Source organism: Melanostigma gelatinosum, assembly GCF_949748355.1.
Source record: "Melanostigma gelatinosum genome assembly, chromosome: 9".
Taxonomy (NCBI): Eukaryota; Metazoa; Chordata; class Actinopteri; order Perciformes; family Zoarcidae; genus Melanostigma; species Melanostigma gelatinosum.
In genome coordinates this window covers 22820929-22840309 of record NC_136642.1, presented here as the reverse complement: position 1 = coordinate 22840309, position 19381 = coordinate 22820929, and the positions used below count along the sequence as shown (strand labels likewise).

Below are 19381 nucleotides of genomic sequence, written 5' to 3'. Positions count from 1 at the left end.
TCTTATAATACAGCAGAACTTTTTTTTCTTTCACTGTTTGTGCGATTAATTGTTTTTTGTAGACAGGTCCATTGACTCACATGGCCTCACCCCTCTTCATCATGAGGCCTCGTCCACTAGATTTTGTCCCTCTCAAAGATGCGACCGTTAAAAAAAACCAAAAAGTTAGCCAGCGCAGCTAGCTTAGAATTCTTCTATTGAGAGTTTCACATTGTGTACACTGATTAGAGGGCACTCCTAACTGATAACCAATATGTGTTGAACATGTATGTTTGTGCGTTGAGCTTTTTGTGCTGTGCACTGGATGTTAGATAGGGCACATAGTATATATCATGTATGATAAGAGTATTCTTTTTCATTTTGTTCAATTCCAATTTAAATATATGTTTTATTTGTGTGTAGGGAGAATGGGCTACAAGTTATATTTCATTGTGCAACCCTGTGTTGTAAAGGGACAAATAAATGAACCTTGTTACCTTGTATGCAGGCTTCTCATATCAGCCAACTTTTGAAGTCGCAAATTAGATCAGCTTTAGCTGTAACGGCCAAAATGCTTGGCTGAGGTCCGTGTTTATTTTATTTAGATTGTGAGACAACATTTCAAACGTGATCAACTTCATAGTTCTGAATCTGGCCCTTTTGGAGGAAGGAGCTTGTGAAGGGCAGTATGCCACAGCTGTTATCTGAATCAGTCCGAAACATTTGAATTAACATTTCATATATTCTGCTGCTCGTACTGTACCTATGCTGCCACTAAAAACTGCAGTGTTTCTGCCTTCTCAGCCAACAAGAGGAGATTTGATGAATGGATTTGATACTGTATTTTAATTCAATGACATGCTATCAGATCCTATTCACAGACAGAGCATGTGGCAGCTCCTAGATGGATGCACATGCAGCCTGGCTGTAGTTACCGTACTTTCCGGACTATAGAGCCCACCGGTATATAGGCCGCGCCTGCTGATTTGTAAAAGAAAAAAGAATGTGTACACAGATAAGCCGCACTGGTCTATAAGCCACAGGTGTCCCCGTTGAATGGCAAGATGCTTTTAACAGTACTAAAGTTGTCTTCTTCTCTGAACATCATAACATGTCGCTAGCTTCTAAGCTAATTTTAACATTACCGCCAATGGGGAAATGCTAACTGCGATTACCATTAGCGAATACAATATTTGGACACTCTGTGTTTCTCTCGGCCCTCGCTCCAACTACAATTACAGCCAATCAGAAAATTGAGCAGGTAGTTCTGATAGTCTGACTCCAATCTGACTGCTAGTAGTGCTAACGTTACTAAGGCAGGGAAGCACTAGAAGGTTGTTTTTGTTATTTTCCCCAACCCCACATGAGAAGTGTACATGGTTTGGTTACACGCCTTGTTTTATGAACCTCAGTTAGTTAGCCTGCAGCCGAGCTATCTTGGGAGGTTGCTAGCTAACTCCTCTAATAGGCGCAGTAGCTAACTAAGCTAGTTGGCTACCAAGGTTATCGGCTGCTGTAAGGATATACCGAGAACCGAAAGCTTAGGCTCTATCTGAACTATGACAAGGATGCACACACTTCCTTTGTTTGACGGCGTGGAGATGAACTGTTTTTACATCCTCTTCTTCTATTTGGGGGATATCTATGCTCTTAATTTTGGAACTATGGTTTCCATAATATGGGGGCGCTTTGGCAGATGTGAACCAGGAAGTATAATGTTGCAAAGGAGTCAGTTAATTAGCTGCAGGCTACATTTTTTAAGTCTGTATTTGGCATCATTCAAAATATACCAAATTAGCTATAAGCAGTTCCTGTAGCCATGGAAGTAGAGGCAACTATCACTGGGCTACTTTGAGACCGAAGAAATCTTCAAAATGTGATGAGGAGAAAATAAAAGATAGACATCCCCAGTCCATTACAGTAAGTTTGTATTTTGGTGATAGGAAGGACCGTTTTTAAAGACTAGTCTGTAGACCAAACTCTGGGGTCATGTTGAACAGCATGCATAATGATAATCGGCATATTAATCCTGCCGGTTTAATACCCTCATTGGACACTGTGGGTGGATGGAACGCCGTTTTTTGGTCACCTTTTATGTTCTTCTAGTTACACACAAACCCCAAAACAGAGCGTCTGGAAGGTCGCTCTGTCTGTTTGAGTCCTCACTGACAGCTAAAGGCTAATTCTGCCCGCAAAGCAGGAGGGAACCAAGTTGGAATCTCCTCCAAAAGAGTACCATACTTTTCGGACTATAAGCCGCTACTTTTTGAGGTGTCGGCTTGTAGTCCGGTGCGATTTATATACGGGTTTTTCCGGAGCTTTTCTCCGCCACAACAACCGCAACTTCCGGTTCCGGTCTAACACAACATTTACTAGCTCCCGACACAGAACAGTTGCTACCAGCAACCCCTCTGCTACCAGCTGTTACTGACAGGGTCACTACAATATGGATGAAGTACCTTTGACCTACCTCTCACTCGGACTGTTGACAAAAAAGGTTGAACGGCAAGATGCTTTTAACAGTACATGTCCGACTCGCTAGCTTCTAAGCTAATTTTAACATTACCGCCAATGGGGAAATGCTAACTGCGATTACCATTAGCGAATACAATATATCTTCGTACATCTTCATGCAGACATACTTACAGACTAAGGTCTCTCAAGGCCTAAGCTCTGCTAGCTGCTAGCACAACAGCTACGGTATTCAGAAGCTACGAGCTACGAGCAACAACAGTTATTGGCTCGTTGCTTTTAGATTCTAATGCTGCGTTCACACCGGTCGCGTTGATTTTTTGACGCACTGCAAAAAAGCGTCCAACGCACTGCACAATCGCGTCCAACGCGCCGCCGGTTGTGTTCACACCAAACGCCGCAAAATCTCGTAGCGCCGGAGAGGGGGCGTGGTTTATCATCCTGGAAGCCGTTCACCTGGCCGCCATTTCTTTCTGCTGTCAACCGTGAAAGGAATAAGGACAATTGCTGCTTTGTACGTGTTGTGGAAGTCCCTCAAACATCGGAATGCCAAACGCCGTCATGTCTGGTTCATAATATTGTTCAGAGGAGCTCCGTGGATTTCATCGAGCTGTATTCACTGTGTCTAGCAAGCCACCGGTCGCTGTTTACTACAGCTGTAGGAACACTAAATAAACTGATTTGGCTGTGATTCAACGGCAATAAACCGACAAAAAGGGACTCCGAAATAACTACATCATGATGCCGATTTGTACTTGTCTTCTCCGACAAAAAGGGACTCCGAAATAACTACGTAATGATACCGATTTGTAGGTTACTGGTCTTCTCAATGGAGCTCTGATGGATCGGTGCTAGGCTATGCTAACATCGTAGCAGCTCCACCAGCACTCAATAACGTCACGTAGACGTAAATACGGCAGCGTCTATTCATTGTTTGTACCATATGGTTTACACACACACATGTATACACATAGTTTGGTCCAGTCTCTATTGATATGAGGTATCGTAGAGCTCTGGGTGAACACAGACGGCTACAGGATTTATTTCCTGATTCAACAACGGCAGGAAGCCAGTGATGACAGGGGGAGCAACTCAACGCTGATAGGCTATCGCGCTACAGAGTCACGCGATTATGTCGCTGAAGTTGAAAAATTTCAACTCGCGCGTTGGCGATTTTGCGGCGTCCAACGCGTCCACCGCACTGCAATAACGCGTCCAACGCGCCGCGCCATCGCAAAATCGCGGCGCGCCAGTCTCATCGCGTCTGTGCATAGACTTTGTATGTAATCTCGACGCGCGTCAAAAAATCAACGCGACCGGTGTGAACGCAGCATAATGAGAAGACACGCTGCTTCGTTTTACTTCTTCCGTTTGGTAGCCTCGAGAGACCTTAGTCTGTAAGTATGTCTGCATGAAAAGATGTACGAAGATATATTATATTCACTAATGCTAATCACGGTTAGCATTTCCCCATTGGCCGTAATGTTAAAATTAGCTTAGAAGCTAGCGAATCGGACATGTACATACCGGGTACCTACCGGTTCATGATGTGGTGTGGTCAAGGACCCAAATGCAGACTCAGGACAGCAGAGTTATATTGCAAACCAAGATGATTTATTTCTCTCACTCAAAAACACGCACACAAAAACACGCAGGATCGCTATCGCCTTCGTCCTCCTGTGCACTAAAACCATTGAAGTCCTCTTCTTCAGTGTCGCAATTAAACAGCCTCAGAATTGCTTCGTTTGTGCTTGCAGTCCGTGTTTCTTCTGCACCCTCAGTGTCACTTTGCTCCCGAGGCAAATCCGCCCTTGAGCTTGCGCTGTCCTCCTCATTGCGCTGTCCTCCTCATCTCGCAGCAGTCCAGCCTTTCGGAACCCGTTGGTGATTGTGGATTCTTTCACACTGCTCCATGCTGTTAGGATCCACTGGGATCCATCTTCTCATGCAGCGGTCTACGTTACTCATAGCTCTGAATAGCATCTGAATAGCATTTACGGCTAACTGGCTTGGCCAGTTGCTGCTAGCACAACAGCTATTCAGAGCTATGAGCAACAACAGTTATTTGCCTCATTACTTTTCGTTTGGTAGCCGTGAGAGACCTTAGTCTGTCATGCAAGTATGTCTGCATGAAAAGATGTACAAAGATATATTATATATTCGCTAATGCTAATCGCGGTTAGCATTTCCCCATTGGCGGTAATGTTAAAATTAGCTTAGAAGCTAGCGAGTCGGACATGTACTGTTAAAAGCATCTTGCCGTTCAACCTTTTTTGTCAACAGTCCGAGTGAGAGGTAGGTCAAAGGTACTTCATCCATATTGTAGTGACCCTGTCAGTAACAGCTGGTAGCAGAGGGGTTGCTGGTAGCAACTGTTCTGTGTCGGGAGCTAGTAAATGTTGTGTTAGACCGGAACCGGAAGTTGCGGTTGTTGTGGCGGAGAAAAGCTCCGGAAAAACCCGTATATAAATCGCACCGGACTACAAGCCGACACCTCAAAAAGTAGCGGCTTATAGTCCGAAAAGTATGGTACTCTTTTGGAGGAGATTCCAACTTGGTTCCCTCCTGCTTTGCGGGCAGAATTAGCCTTTAGCTGTCAGTGAGGACTCAAACAGACAGAGCGACCTTCCAGACGCTCTGTTTTGGGGTTTGTGTGTAACTAGAAGAACATAAAAGGTGACCAAAAAACGGCGTTCCATCCACCCACAGTGTCCAATGAGGGTATTAAACCGGCAGGATTAATATGCCGATTATCATTATGCATGCTGTTCAACATGACCCCAGAGTTTGGTCTACAGACTAGTCTTTAAAAACGGTCCTTCCTATCACCAAAATACAAACTTACTGTAATGGACTGGGGATGTCTTTCTTTTATTTTCTCCTCATCACATTTTGAAGATTTCTTCGGTCTCAAAGTAGCCCAGTGATAGTTGCCTCTACTTCCATGGCTACAGGAACTGCTTATAGCTAATTTGGTATATTTTGAATGATGCCAAATACAGACTTAAAAAATGTAGCCTGCAGCTAATTAACTGACTCCTTTGCAACATTATACTTCCTGGTTCACATCTGCCAAAGCGCCCCCATATTATGGAAACCATAGTTCCAAAATTAAGAGCATAGATATCCCCCAAATAGAAGAAGAGGATGTAAAAACAGTTCATCTCCACGCCGTCAAACAAAGGAAGTGTGTGCATCCTTGTCATAGTTCAGATAGAGCCTAAGCTTTCGGTTCTCGGTATATCCTTACAGCAGCCGATAACCTTGGTAGCCAACTAGCTTAGTTAGCTACTGCGCCTATTAGAGGAGTTAGCTAGCAACCTCCCAAGATAGCTCGGCTGCAGGCTAACTAACTGAGGTTCATAAAACAAGGCGTGTAACCAAACCATGTACACTTCTCATGTGGGGTTGGGGAAAATAACAAAAACAACCTTCTAGTGCTTCCCTGCCTTAGTAACGTTAGCACTACTAGCAGTCAGATTGGAGTCAGACTATCAGAACTACCTGCTCAATTTTCTGATTGTCTGTAATTGTAGTTGGAGCGAGGGCCGAGAGAAACACAGAGTGTCCAAGAGTCTGCAAGGTCACAGAGCAGGGACCGTGAGATGGGCAATAAACTGATTCTTATTTGCACACAATAAATATTTTATTGTGCTATAAATAGCTTTGCTACGAAAATATATTGTACGTTCTTGCAAAAATATATTTTAAAATGTACTTTCCTCTGTTGAGTACACTGATATAAATGAAAACCCAAATCTTTCCTCAGTCCTCGTTCTGTGCAAAATTGCATTTTTTAAGTTCAGCCGGAGCTCGTCACACGCTTTATCCTCTGTTGCAACTATTTGCCAGGTGAACTGTAGGATGGTGTTGCATTGTGTCGCAATGTATTTATTTGTTATTATTTTTTTGCGGTACAACACCAGCCCCTTGCGTCCGCAACCCCACCGTGCCAGTGGGTTCACTTCTGTGAATGACGGCCTGCGTTTTGTTGGTCATGCCGAAACACTAAATTCAAGAATCTTTGAATTTCTTTGTGCTTAAAAACCTGCAGCCAGATGAAGCCTGCGTGAGGCCTACCTTCAGCTAATGTAATGTGTAATGAGTGTGATAGGCTGTGGATGTTTGAGTGGTTGGGTGATGGGGCTTTTCTGGGTTCTTTTCTGTTGGTTGTACAAACTGCTCTGTTACTTTAGTCACAAAGTAATGCGGGTGACTTGTCGTCATTGTCTTTGGATCTGGTTCCACACAGCAGACTGCACAACTTCTTCACTCCACTTTCTGACTCAAGATCTTTAATTTAAGACAGGTCAGGCCTTAATTGTGAAACCACCTTATGGAGTTTTGAAAATGCCAACGGTGTCTGGTGTTTTGTACGGGATGTTTGAAACCTGACAAAATTGACGAGGCAAATGAATGAAAGTGTCTCGACACACTGAAGTAAAATAAACGTCACGTAGCATCTGTGCACTTCAGCAGCTTCATTTCAAAGATGGACTTGTGTCCGCTAAAGATGACGGCGATGCGTTTCCCCTCGTGTGTGTGGGAGCGAGGGAGGCCCTTGTTGTGCTCCAGTTGTGCCCGGCCACAGCACACCTGATGCAGCTCACGCTTCTACAAGAGATGCAGGCAGAGCCCACTGTGTGACTGAAGGCACATATCTGAATGCAAGGTGTAGTTCGCTGTCTTCACATCCTCCATTTTGGCCACGTTTTTTGGAATCAAGTGTTCTATCAATCAGGATATGAATGTTATATGAACAAACCCCTCTGTTTAAAACCTTCAGAATATAGATGGGAGGGAAACGGGAAAGTATTTTTGAATAAACGTCCTTTAAAGACGTGTTGTCAACAGGTGAATAGGGTAAAAACAAAACCACTAATAGATATCCATGAAACTTCCCCAGTCGATTACTATCATCAAGTTTCAAGAAAATGTTTCTTTAAATTTGAAAATGAGGCAGAATCTAATGCTAACTTTTGGTGAATTTTGGAGAAATCTCCAGAGGCAAAAAGAAAGTGTAATTAAATACAGTTTAAAACACTCACAATGTGCTGTCTTGTCAATGTACCACAACATACAGAACATTAGATTAAACTTACAATTTGTATTTTTGTTGGTGATGACATCATCACCCCAGCATTGCCATAGAGATGCATTTAAGTGCGAGTTATTCCACAATGAAACGAGGACACGGCTTTATTCGCAGATTGCAGACGTAGACAGTGGAAGATGCAATGATAGATGGGGTTGCATGTAGTGGTGTATTTGTTGACGACTTTATCAAGATTACAGATTATAAAATTGCTACATTTCTATTATTTTTCATGGGGATGAGGGAAAGTACAGAAATAAGGATAGAGTTTGATCAACTATCATTGTCTCTATGAGAACACAGCAAACTGCTGAGGAAGACTGAGATGTGGTTTAAAGCACCAGAAAAAAAGCTAGTTAGTGGACCTTTAGTGGAGTTAAGATTCTTCTCTCTCTCTCTCTCTGTGTATGTGTGGTGGTAATTTGGGCGATGGGGTTGTTGCATGTGACCCTTCCACCTGTCCTTACTGGGACTCTATTTCTGGGTCTCACACTGAACCTGACTGCCTCGCCTGGCAACAGTGAACTGTGTGTGTGTGTGTGTGTGTGTGTGTGTAAATATACACACATATATATATATATATATATATATATATATATATATATATATATATATATATATATATATATATATATATATATATATATATATATATATATATATATATATATATATATATATATATATATATATATATATATATATATATATATATATATATATATATATATATATACTGTGAACGCACACCAAAGCACAGTTTCCTCATTGGCCGCTGCTCTTTCAGCTGGTAACGTCGTTGCCTCTGCGATCAATCCACCGATGCACTTCCTCAATATATACGTGATTGTTGTTGCTGCTCAGCATGTTTGTTGCTCTACTTTTACCTACTTTAGATGAGTAATCCAAAACAAAAGTTTTTTGGAAAATAGCATGATTTATATTGTGCGAAACCTGCGGGATGGTGTTTGACCTGGGAATGAGAATGAGAGAGCTTATTGGCTGGGGGTTACAGCCCCACGTGGGGTCCAAATGCTCTTTGCTGACCGATACTAAATAAAAAAATTGCAGATGGAACATGGGCTGTGTGTTTGTTGAATGATTTGGATTTGAATCAGAGCGTGACTTAGTTCTCGGTAAAAAAAGGTAACCTGTTGTGGCGGGATATCATATTCTCCCCCCCCCCCACCCCCTGTTTATGACGTCTACAAAATGTTGCTGAAGTCACGATAAGTACTAAACTGTACTTTTTCTTCGGTAAAACATTTAGCTGTGAAAACAGGATCGGTGTTGACTGTTTTCAACAGAGGAAGTGGCCGCATTAGACAAGCTTTTGTTTCCTGTCCACTTGGTGGTATATAAAAAACAAAAAACAATAGACTTTTCAACCAGACTTGCTTATTGAATTTGTTTGTGTCCACATGTGTATATTTCTTTTACTGGGAGGTTGACCTTTTCAAGATATAACTCAACGAAGCTATCAACCCTGTTTGGGTAGCCTAGTATTTAAAGGGCAAGGCTTTTTTTCCGAAGAACAGCTCCTTAAATTGATTTAATTTAGATCACCAAGATTAAAAACTCTCATGTTCCAGCTAGTGGTAGCTAACATGTGACTTTTAAAGTAACACTTTGACAAACCGCTCTGATCACAGCTCAGATTCCACATACAGTAAAATTGTGGAAATGAATCGCTTCCAATTTGCTTTAACAAAATGACTACTAACTACTAACAAACACTCAAAAAAACATGTTTGTACCATTGTAGCCACAAGAAGTCTGTCACCCTTAAGGTATCACACCAACACCTGTCGGTCACAATATTTGCTGCGTCTCCCATTCATGTCAGTTGAAGCCCATGTGACCGACAATAATTCCACCCCCCCGCCTCACTTGTATTTTAACTACCCACATTGGAACGATGAGGACGAACCAAAACAATACAGCTGTAGGCAGCGAAACCCAAAAACAATGAGCCGAAAGAGTCTCTACAGAGCTGAGGGGAACTGCAGTGTTGGTGATAATTCTCTGTGAGTTCATCACTGTTCATCACCTTTGATATTAGCCTACATGTTGGCCTTTGATCCATTGTTCAAATGGAAATATGGACTGCTGCCGTTTGAAGTCGGAGCACAACTGAAATGCCAGTAACCGATCAGCAGCCGCTCACGCCAGCTGTTTCTGAGTTTACACTGTCATAGTCAAAACATATATATTTTACAAACAATATCAACCCTTCACATGGAACTTGCGCCACTGAAGCAAAATCTGATATTTATTAGCATATAAACTGTCAGTCATTAGTTGTTGTGAGTTTCAACTACAGGTTTGTCGTTCGATATATCATAAGGTCATATATGGCATTGACATGTCATAACATTGGTGTGTTAAAGCATTATATCTGACACAAAGGTTGACGGTAACGATGTTTCTGGAACAGAGTCACTGTTCGTGAGACCTTGATAAGTTCATGGACCTCATCTTGGACCAAATGTTCCAGGAAACTCCCGTGCCGTGTGGATTTGGTTTCAGAGATCTCCGGGCAAAATTGTGCCCAGTTTGACAGGCCAGCGAAGGAGAATCAGAGCTCAGAGGTCCACTTACCGGCTGTCAGAACTCTTCCAGTCTCCTCAGACCAAAACCATCCACAGTCATGGACCAGGAGTCTGTAGACAGCCGGAGAAAGATCTAGGACCACATTAACACCCAAAGCCCATCAGTGATGACCCCCCCATCTACAACCACCTCCTGTCATGTGAACAAAGTCCATTGGCTATATGAAGACTGTGGGATGGGTTGAAGGCTAGTAAGTGAGTCTTTGAGTTTAGATTATTTTGTTCCAGCTCCAAAAGGTGAAGAACAGACTTCCATGCTCAAGGACAATGTTGTACTGTGTTCATGATGCTTAGATGATAATAAATGTTACATAAACTCTTACTATAGATTCTGTTTCTGACTTGTTTGTTGTCCATCAGCATAGGAAACGGGTTTACGGTAGTTTGTTTTTATGAATCCACCAACGACGTCTATCACGTAATTACTCGGGATGCACTGATTCAAACTGGCGTTCAGCTGGTCGGCCATGACAGGGGACCCGCTGGTCAGTTTCATATGTTTCATGAGCCCGTTACATGTGCTGCGTGGTAGTTTTACGTTGGCACAATGCAGCAAAGACTAATGTCGCAGACACACACACACACACACTCTCTCACACACACACTGTGTTGTTCACGTCGATGAGCGTGAGTGAAGTGTGCTCGCAATTTGTCTCCTTGGCACAGTCACACTTATGACGTAGCTAACGTGACGTGCATCTCATAAAATGTAGTTTTTGGTGAGAAACTTGAATAAGTACAGTTATTTGAAGGACACTTTTTCACAGCAATATTAAAAAAAACTGACTGATCAGATTTTTTTGGAAATTGGAAAATCGGAATCGGTGCATCTCGAGTAATTACACATTGTGTGATGCTGCATTGGAGGTATGTGGTATCTATTCCCTCTGCTACACTTTTGAATTTGTTGTAATTTCATCTTGTATTACTCGAGCATGTATGGTATATGTTAAAGATAGACGAATAAACATCGGAAAAGGACAAAGTGCAGCAGACCTTGAGAGGATCAAAGCCCACGGCATCTTAGAGAATAAAAACCTGTTACACATAATTATGCCTGTTTAAAGCCACGCCCGTCACTGGTTCAGGTTTACTACCATGTACGGGTACCATATTGTATTATGATATCTACGATTGATGGGTAAAACTGCAGAAATATAACTGGGGATATAACAAAGGACTGACTAATTAATCTGAATTTTATCAAAATCACAATATAGCCAAGTGCAATATCCAAATCGCAGGAGGTGCAATATGTGGTATTGTGGTGCCGCAGAAACGTCCCGTTATACAAATCATATTCTACAAACAACTTTGCTTGGTACAGATACTCGCAAAAAAAACACCATGATCATTTGAATACATTTTAAATGAAAATGACAATGCTGATATAAAAATGATCATTCCCATTAATTACATAGCAATGGCATTATCAGCTGTAGTATTCAAGGTAATATAAGGGCTGGGGGCCCATTTACAAGTCTTAGTTAAATGTAACCGTAAAACATATCAATGGCTTGCTTACATTCGAGGTTCATAGAGTGAAGAATGTACTTTTGCCTCAGGTGTTCATCTTTCAGAACAAATCTTTAATGTTTCTCAAAAACGTCCATAATAACCGTGAAAAGCAGATAGTTATAGGCAAGTGTTCACATCTTTATTTAAGAAAATTAGCAAAAACAGTGTCGCTTTTATACTGTACTAAGTAAAAGTCTTGCATTCATAATTGTACTGAAGTAAAAGTATGTAGGTATTATCAGAATGTGAACACTTGTTTTTCTTCTTTGTGTTTTTAATGTTTTATTACATCATGTAAAGCACTTTTAACTGCCTTTGTGTATGAAATGTGCTACACAAATAAACTTGTCTTGAAAGTAAAGGCATTGGCCCCTGCTAATGTCTTACAATGTTATGTATTTTATTATTGACTTAATTGTTTTGACTGAGCATTAACATATTTGCAGCATGATATTATTGTACTATGTTATAACAGTATTTTATATACTCTTGGGTAGTTTGATTTACTGTAGAACAGTGCGAGATATTTGATATGCTTATTATAGGTTCTGAAAAGTTGTATCTGCAGTTACTTACTAGAACCGTGATGGAGTTAGGGTCGGGTTATTCTTGGGAAGAACTAATTCTTATGATGTGAAAAGGGTGTCTGTTTCGTGAAGTTTTCCGAAATTGTCGTTTGCAGGCATGTGTCACAATTGGGAAAGCGGTATGCTACAGTAAACGGTACTTGAGTAAATTAACTTAGTGACATTCTACCACTGGGTAGTGGCAGGCGTTTGGAAAAGCCGTTCATCTGGATTAAGGATCGGCATGTACCAAGTCTGATGTGAGTTTGTCAAACGCCCTTTTTCTCCCAGTATGGAGTGACCAGTTTCCTTCTGCACCGCCGGTGCAAGCAGACAGCTGCACGTCAGCTTTGATCCATTCAGAGTCAGCAGCCACTTATTCTCACTGATCACTGAGGATGTTCAACAGGAGGGTGTGTGTGTGTGTGTGTGTGTGTGTGTGTGTGTGTGTGTGTGTGTGTGTGTGTGTGTGTGTGTGTGTGTGTGTGTGTGTGTGTGTGTGTGTGTGTGTGTGTGTGTTCGCATCGCGGTGAGAGTAGCTGGGGAGGAAACACTGTGTAACCATATACTGTACACTGTGTATGGTGTGATACAGGGATGTCAGCGATCTGAGCCCAGACCAAAGGAATGAGAGAGGCAGTTGTAATTTATGCTTCTCGCTTTCTCTGCCGTCCAGAAGAAGTTATATTTGAATTTATAAGTAAATGCACTGATTTCACTTTAACAGGCCAATACCAATACAAATGGAATATTCAACACTCAAATGAACATGACAACATGAGAATCCATTGCTGGGCTCGTGAGAGTCGTCGGGTCCTGATAAGAGATCATTAAAACAGAAATCCAGAATGGTTTTCTTATTTGAAACAATCATCAGACACAAACGGTTCATGAACAGGGACTTTGAAGGAATTGAACCTCCACATGGCAGTACTGTCACCATTCAATGTGGAACATGACTTCTTATAGCTGACTGATGCTAACTAACTATTCATTTACCACATACTTAAAGTCCTTTTGTATTATAATATTTCAAAAGTTTTTGATAATGTATTTACATTATTAGATTGACTCTGTTTTAGTGTGGAGGCAGCATAATTCTAAACTTATTTTCTTATAATTGTTTCAGTAAATCATATCATTGTTTGACGAAAGTAACGGTAAAATAGGTTGCTGGTTTTCTCTACAGGCTAGCTTCGTGTACATTAACGGCATTTGTGCGTGTGGAACAATGGCAGCACCGTTCCCACAGGCTTTCTCCCCGTCTTTTTTATTTTATTCCGCTTTGCCTGTGTCATTCCCGCTTCGTTTTGTTTTTTGTCTCTCTGGCACCGCCAAGTGAGAAGGGTATATCTGAGTGTGAAGCGCTCCCTCCTCCACTCCTCGCTGAAATCACCCTGCAGTAGCAGCATGGCAATTCTGCTCCTCTATCTTTCCTCTGCATCATGTTTACCTAGCAACAAGCATCACCCGCGGCTGGCCATCCCATTGGTCATTTGAAAACGCACCGGGGACCAATGGCAGGGCTGTTGCCATGGTACAGCGTATAGTTGCCGGGTGGAATTTTGCTGCAAGGCACGTGAGTCTTGAGTCTGCTTGCCTCCTCGCGCTGCCGTTGTAATCTCCGCTGTCTGGTCGTCAGTACAGCTGAACGTGATTTGGTGGAAGCTTGTCAGTAATTCTGTAAAGGGAAATACTAATCAGTGATATAGGCATTGTAACGCGTTTCAGAAGTACCAACAGACAGAAGAGAAAGACAGGAAACGGCTGCAACCAATTCCACTGTTGAGAAGCTGCTTTTCCTTTTTTCTGCCAGTACAATATGCTGTATCACTACCCAACAATGTACTGAAGCAGGATTTGAGGTTATAATGAGGTTTAACGCTATCAAAACGATGCTTGATATTTTAAATCAAACAGTAAATCATCAATAACAGTGCATAAAGAAATAACCTCAGAATGAGGTTAAACTGCTGAAGGAAAAGGTGAAGACAAAAAAATGTTGCAGCACAAAAAGCTTTAAACACAGGGTGCTTATTCTTTATAGGCATTCATTTATTACTGCAATAGTATATGTAAATATATATAAATCCAAAAAAAGTATCATTAAATCTTTTTGAATGTGCATTCCAGTAATGTATGTTAAATCATTTCTGTTGTGGAGTCTAACAATGAAACAAGATTTTTTATACAGGGCATTGGGTCAACAAGTATCTTACCTTACAAATACATCTGATAGGTGCCAACATATTAGTTCAATGATTTAGATACTGGATATGAATGTTGCTTTATTCTTTCCACCATGGGGATTGTACTTTCAGTTCTATTTCTTTGTCTGTTTGAAAAGAAAATTTGTTATTTTCATAATTTGTGGGGGCCTGTGCTTGGTAACAGTAATTTTAGTGTACGAACTCCCTTATAATTAACAGAGAAACTACTGAACAATTATGCAGGTCAGCCATTGTGTGTGTTTGTACTATACAAATGTCCTGTCATCCCCAACACACACACACACTCGTTTACCTGTTGCTCGTCTGTCTGTAATTGTGGAGCTTGTATAATTGTGGGCTTTGCATGGCATGATAGGGGTAGAAATGCGGCACACTCCAATGCTTCTCCTCAGTGCAAACAAACATATGCACACAGCAGGCCGCCGAATAGCTGCCTGACAGTAGAGTTAAGCTCCGTCTTTTTGTCTTCATACATACCTTTGTGGAAAGACATGACAACAAGTTGATTTGTTTATTTGTTGTGATGCAAGCAGAGATGTGATTGATTGTCTTTTATGAATACAATGGATGGGAGATGATTTTTGTGTAATGAAAGCTGTCAATCGCACGTCCTGGTTCATACTTCTCATGTGGTTTTAGAGAAACCCTCCATCCCGTCTCATTGTTTGGTTTAGGGTAGAAACCTCTGTAATTGAATTGAATTTATAGCCCTCGACAACTTTATTATGGATTTTGCTTTTGGGATTTATCTATTATGTCTGCTCCTTCATCGCAGCGTGCAAAGTCCAACTTCTAGAGGTAGACGGACAGACCTTCAGATCCAATGACCTTACTGGCATTTGCACTCAGTGCTGTCCTTTCAACTCAAGTTTAATACCATTTGGACGATATCGGAAACTCCTGGGTGCAAATCACAGAAAGAGTCCCTAAAAACAAAACACCATCCGCTGTCTTACCAAGTGTGGCAACATGCTTTACGTTATCTCGGCTCCCAACTCAGACAGATCCAGTCACTCTGAGCTGGGCATTAGGCATTTTTTAAAGCAGATCACCTGTAGTGATGCATCTGCATGTGATTAAATCGTTAGTGTACATTGCCACCGTGCTGTATTGCTGTATAATCTCACTTCCTGCTTGTTTATGGCTTATCGCTTAATGCAAGGCCTATAATTATAGCATATTATTAGGCCATGCTGTCTTATTTTAGACGTGACTGGTCAGCTGTTTTTCAGTGCGTGGGAGTACAGTGATTTGAACCATGGGTTCTGGAGCTTGAGTAGGTTATCATGGAAAGCTGCAGGACCTGGAGTCTATAAGGGACATTGCAAAGCCAGAATGCAGTAAAAACTTTCTGAGGTTTGGCTTTTGGAATTTAGTTCAAGTTTGCAAGCGATACTTGACAATACATTAAAAGATTCCTAAATCAGTTATTGCAACATCTCGAAACAAATTGTTGTTATTTTACATGATCATTATAGGGCTTTATGTGCAGTATTAGCATATTACGGCTCATATACTGTTATTGAACGTACTGCTGTTTCAGTCTGATGTGCATAAGTAGAGGATTATCAGGGGAGACCTTACCTTTGTACAGTCGGTAATTACAGTAAGCAAGCTTCTGTGGACTTTTCACCATCACCTTTGTTTTATTACATATTACTGAGTGATTAATCTGCACACGTTAAAGATATGAAAAAATCACATTAAAAATAACTCTGGTGACACATTTCTCGGTGCAGTGTGAGTTGCATTCGAGGGTAAGTTTTCCTTTAAGGAGCCGTCAGCTGGTCTGTGACACAGCTCGTGTGCAGAGCTGTTCCCAGGCAGCATTGTGCCTGATTTAGCCGGAATGGCCGGATAGCAACAGTAACAACGTTTAGCTTTGGCTGGTTTGTGAGGAAGGAGAAGTCGCACATTTCAGCTGTAGCGAGTCACTCAGTGACCATGTGCTCATGGAAGCCTCTCGCCTCGCTCTCTCCCCCGCTCCCCCGGCTATATCTCCACCCACACCCCCCCTCGGTCTCCCTCCCTCTCGCTCTCTCTTTCCATTTCTACCTGACATCTTCAAACTATTTCCGCGTCATTCCTGCCTCGCACCGTTTGAAGAGAGACTGGGTAACTAAGCCGACCGCCCCGCCCACAGACCCGTCCGCTACCCAATCACGAGCAAGGATGGGACTTTATGTAGCCAATTGGGTTGCAGCTGCCTCCGCGTCGGGTAGCAACAGAGCCCACAGCGGGTGCGTGCTGAGTGAGGGTAGAGGGTGCGTTTACCCGAGCGCAGAGAAGTTCAAACATTTTCAAACACTGAATGAACCAAATGAGCCTTTTGTGTGTAACATGGTGGCAATAATATAACCTCGTTATCCACTTAGTATTATTGCAGGTCTGTCATATTTGCATGAGTCACATAAAAGGTTATAAAAACGATCATCAACGTTGTCTACTGTTTTAGACTCTACTGTAAACTAGCTCTTTCTTCACCAAATGTGTTTGCAGTTATAAGGGCAACCTATGTATTAAGATATGAATATGTTGTAGAAGGGGAAACGTGCACGTTTTAAAGGCGGTTTGTCAATATAGACCTCTGTCTCCTTGTCCCTTTCTCCTTCCCCCTCCCTCCAGCCCGGGTCTCCTTATAAACATTGCACAACTCGCTTGCTTATGAGCACACCACAAAATATTTCTGTCAGACCCTAAACTGTTTTTAATTCACGATTAAAGCTGTATTTTGCGAAACCTTTAGAAAGTATGTTCAATGTATTTTAGAATGTTCTTCTGTCACCTATCGTAATACCTATCCTTGGCCTGTAGGAAGTGGTTATAAGTATGTAGCAACTCGTTTTAGTCGGAGCTGTATCCATACAACTGGATAACGGGTTTCAGTAAAGGTTGTCTATGTATGCGTGACTATAAAGTTCCAGTATATATATCCTGCTGTTACTATAAATGGCCAGGACGGCAGAGGTCTGCTTGGAACAGACCACTGTGGTCAGAGGGGGGGTTACCGTCCCGCTAACTCACTTGGGTCGTTGATAGCGTGCCGTAAATTAAGTTGCCGTCCGAGTAATGGATAATGTGAAATACCCCGTGAAATGTCAGCAACGTCGTGTTTCCGTATCTGTCCTGGTATCACCAAGACTACGCGAAGGCTGCGCCAGACAGGCCCGCGTCGACCCCCGCCACGGGCACATGGTACGGTCCCCATCGCAGGGTGGGGGAGCAGTGTGGGAGAGCAGCACAGATTCCGTCTAACGGAGGAGCACGGAAAGGGAAACGGGCGACAAACATGAGTCCAAATCGCCCTTGTGAAGGTTTCCACCTTGAATGAATAAAACATCTCCCGAAATTGTAAGAAGGACGCGTAAAGGAGGACATCGAATGTGAGAAAGAAGAGAGAGCGGAAGCAGACGGAAGAAGAGGCGCGTCAAGAAGCGATCAAAGGCGTCTGACAGCAAGCTCAGGAACTTCACTGGATCTGCTTTCTTTACCTTGGAGACGTTTCTCAAGTTTTGGTTCGTTGCTGTTCAGACGCTATTTGTGTTTTTTAAATTTTATTTCGGGGAGTTTACCTCAGAGGCTCGACTTCTTCCTGGATCGAGTTATGCTTTGGTAAACAGAAGACACCGTCGGAGTTTGGGAGTACAATGCAGGCCGCCAGCGGCTGGTTCTGTGTGTTTCTTCTTCGCGGGGAGACATTTGGCATCTAACCCCAAATACCGGATCTAAACTTTTGTTCCCCGACGTCTCCCCCAGCTTTGCCCCCAAAAGGGAAAGTGGTTTGCGGTTGAGGTGCAGTGTCCCTGCTCGTGAATGGTACGTCACTTTGTTCCTGCACACAGCCCCCTTGGCCCGTGAGTTGTGGATATCCAGTTAGCGGAACTTTCTCCGGAGCCGCACGTCTCCGTGAAATCAACACGTTGCAGCGGACTGGTTTGTTTACAGGCGTTTGTGCGAACTGCTTGTTGTCACAGAGACATCCCCGCGCAGTGTATGTGGGATTACGTTATTGTCTGGCTTTTCTAAAAAGGGCTCCTTTTCAGCCTGGCAGAGGCCAGCCACCTTCTGCTGTAGGCGGGTGAAGAGGAGCTGAGGCTCCGCGGAGCTCTGGCTGTACAGGCCCTGTGACATTGCCAGTGGAGGGCCGCTCGTGTGTGTGTGTGTGTGTGTGTGTGTGTGTGTGTGTGTGTGTGTGTGTGTGTGTGTGTGTGTGTGTTTGTGCGTGTGTGTGTGCGCGTGCGTGCGTGTGTGTGTGTGTGTCACTGGGATTAATCCGAGTGATAGCATCACTCCCCACTGCCCTACTCTGTCCAGTGACGGGTCCACCCCAAGAAAGCGCCAGTAATTGGAGCTATTTTTAGGGTAAGGGATGGGGTAAAAGCAGGCAGCTGGAAACCCAACTCTCCTCCACCTCCTTCTCTTCCGCCCCTTCTGTCACACCACCTCGCTCAGCCCACCTGGCAGCATGCTGGGCGAGCCTGGTTAGCACAGACTTGACTTGCAGCTAGTTAATGTGTTTTTACAAGTAGTGTATTCACAACAATTGGATGAACTTATTCCGCTGAGTAACATATGATCTGTTGGAACCATGCTGACCGTGGAGTCTTATTAACCTGGGAATACTAGCTGTACTGTGTTCTACTGGTGAAGGCTGCACTGGACACACACAACCCTATACTGGATTACTACTAAGATGTCTGAAGAACTATTAGCTGTGTACTTTTGGTTCAACCTGCCCTGGACTAAGTGAACCGGTCACAAGCAAGTAGAGTCCATTCTCAAACTCCTACTCAGAGTAACCACTCATTACCATACTGTAATAGAAGAAAGGCCTACTTTTTGACTCATTTCAAACATCAGTCACCAGCGCTCTGGAGCGGTACAAACCTCCAGCACACAGAAAGAATG

The 19381-nt window shown here is 42.7% G+C and overlaps 1 protein-coding gene across 3 annotated transcripts in view; it reads left to right on the top strand.

Annotated features, from left to right (window-relative positions):
• The window catches only part of dyrk1b (dual-specificity tyrosine-(Y)-phosphorylation regulated kinase 1B), a 43976-nt gene that overhangs the window by 3887 nt on the left and 20708 nt on the right, over positions 1-19381 (top strand). Inside the window, exon 1 of one of the 3 annotated variants that reach the window (XM_079275540.1) lies at positions 17636-18289. The exons of the other annotated variants lie outside the window; for them this stretch is intronic. The gene's annotated coding sequence lies outside the window, so the exon portion shown is untranslated. Of the gene's footprint in view, positions 1-17635; positions 18290-19381 lie in introns of those variants that run through there. 3 annotated transcript variants of the gene reach the window in all.